The sequence below is a fragment of the Panthera tigris genome, chromosome F2, assembly GCF_018350195.1.
Source record: "Panthera tigris isolate Pti1 chromosome F2, P.tigris_Pti1_mat1.1, whole genome shotgun sequence".
NCBI lineage: Eukaryota > Metazoa > Chordata > Mammalia > Carnivora > Felidae > Panthera > Panthera tigris.
In genome coordinates this window covers 48,521,381-48,523,957 of record NC_056676.1, presented here as the reverse complement: position 1 = coordinate 48,523,957, position 2,577 = coordinate 48,521,381, and the positions used below count along the sequence as shown (strand labels likewise).

General features: G+C 41.1%; 1 pseudogene; it reads right to left on the bottom strand.

The window, feature by feature from the left end:
• Positions 1-289: 289 nt before the first annotated feature.
• LOC107179008 lies at positions 290-1,072 on the bottom strand (annotated as a pseudogene).
• Between the last annotated feature and the right edge of the window lie 1,505 nt (positions 1,073-2,577).

The window sequence follows — 2,577 nt, the reverse complement described above, 5'->3', positions numbered from 1 at the left end:
CTCCATCAAGGATGAGGAATTTCTTTCGTCAGGGAGTTTTCTTCATTATCTTCTCCCCCGTGCTGGATTTTTTTCTCACTCTGCTGTATCTACAAAGCAGAATCTACATTTAAGATGCAAATGAAGCTGCTAATGGACAACTAAAGCCACAATTATAACATCGTACACCCTCAACTCATATAATGTTATATACCACTTTTACCTCAAAACAAACAAATTTGGGTCAATTTTGGTCTTTTTGTAAATATAATTTTTTTTTACCTTTATTCGCATTTACGTTATGCAGAATTTACTCCCGGACCAGAAGTTTTTGTTTCTTTTTCTCCTTCTTTTGTTGTCTTTTCCTTCTGTGCAACCTCCTCTTCTGGTTTAGGAATAATCTGTTCTTGTTCATTAAGGATCATCTCAGTGTGGCAGGGAGAGCTCGTGTGTGGGTTAATCTGACCATAAGCCCTGTAAGTTGTTGTTGTTGTTTAAGTTTATTCATTTATTTTGAGAGAGAGAGACAGCACAAGTTGGGGGAGAGGCAGAGAGGGAGGGAGACAGAGAATCTCAAGCAGGATCTGCACTGTCAGCGCAGAGCCCGACTTGAGGCTCGAACCCACAAAACCGTGAGATCGTGACCTGAGCTGAAACCAAGAGGCGGAGACACCTAACTGAGCCACGCAGGTCCCTGAGCCCTGGAAGTTCTATGCTGTATCTTGGGGGCTTTGTTTACCTGAATATGCTTGATGACAGGAGAATCTACATCTAAACCCTTAAGTTCAGTATTACTCTCTGCATTTTTAAGCATGTGCAGTAAAAATTCAGCACTCTTTTTGGGCCACCGACCCTGTGTCCAGCCCTACTCTTTGGCCTGTGCACACCTACCAACTCTAACACTGTAGCAACAGAAAGGCACACATGGCTTCTGCAAAGTGACATCTTTCAGACACTTGCTCGCTTTTCAGATATGCAGACGCTTGGTGGCCTGGGCAGTTTCACGTGTGTTCTTAAAGTGAACACAATGATTTGAACCTCTTGATTTGCATGATTTTGTCGGGTTTTCTGGATCAAGTGAATAGCGAACCATTTTCAGAGATCACCTCAGGCTGCTTAGGGGAAGAGGAAGAGGCTGTAAACATAATTTTGGATGGTCACTTACATTTTAATTTCAAGACATATCTTTTACTTAAATGGCTCTACTTTTGCTCAAATTGAATGGATTATAACCTTTAGGATACTATTTTATTAAAAAGAGAGGATGATTTACACAGGAACTTCATGAATAGAACATTTTCATTTTAGTAAAAACTCCAGGTAAAATAAATCTTGCATTTTAATTTGATTAGCAAATCCCTTATACCCTAAATGATGCCATATGGGCAGTTGAACAACCAGAGACACCTGCGATTATAAAAGCAGTTCTCTGGGCTTATTATAGTTATACGACAAATATGAAAGGTATAGAATGTTTTCCTAAATAAATTTCAATTAGCTAAAAACAAAGACCCAATTGGCAGGTCTACACTTGAGTTGGGTGAAACCAACATATGGGGTAGAGGTGGGGGGGGTCAAGGATGGAGAGGAGAGACATAAAAGATAGATTTCCAAGGAGGTATCAGAAATTATTAGCATCAGGTCCATGTGACTGGTTGGGATAAGTAGTCTAAGGCAGAGACTGATGCACAAAGGGCGCTCTTATTGAGTATATAGTACTCTTACAAAAACATATTAAAAGGAAAATTCACAAAAATACGTACAACAGCAAAAGACAAAAATTAAATAAAAACACAATGGTAAAAACCACGATTTACCACCAGACACCTATTAGAAAGGCCAAAATCCACAATACTTGCTACCAAAGTTGGGTTCATAGCCTGGACAAGGATAGAGATGACGCTGGACCCAAAAATCAAAGGCACAGGCAAGGCTTTATCAGGGCTACAGTTTAAGATGAAGGGAGACACAGCATTAACAAAGACTAGTTAGGCTGGCTTCCACCAACACTGGGGAGGCCCCGCCTATATAGCGAAAGTTGCCTCTCCGGCTCTTACTGAGGTCCAATAGGCTAATAAGAGGAAGGGAAAAAAATGCCTCATTCTGATTGGCTGGAAGGGCCTTGTCCTGATTGGCCAGCGTTGGCAGGCAATTCAGGCAGCTCATTGGTAGTTTTTGGATCCTGGGTCCTCTGTTTTGGGCCACATCTTGGATCTGCTCTGTAAGAGAAGGGGCTTAAAAATAACAGCCAACAGAAAGTGCCCCAGGTACATCATGTTTTTCACTTGGTGCTCGTTCCCATGGTCCCTGTCTCACACTGGCAACACCGAATTCTAGCAAGGACATGGAATAATGGGGACATTCATTCATTGCTGGTGGGAATGCAAAATGGTACAATGACTGTGGAAGGCAATGTGACAATTTCTTACAGTAGGTGAATGGATAAATAAACTGTGGTACATCTAGACAATGGAATATTTATTATTCAGCACTAAAAAGAAATGAGCTATCAAGCCATGAAAAGACATGAAGAAACCCGAAAAGCATTTTACTAACTAAAGAAGCCAGTGGGAAAAGATCAGTGGTTTCCAGGGATTG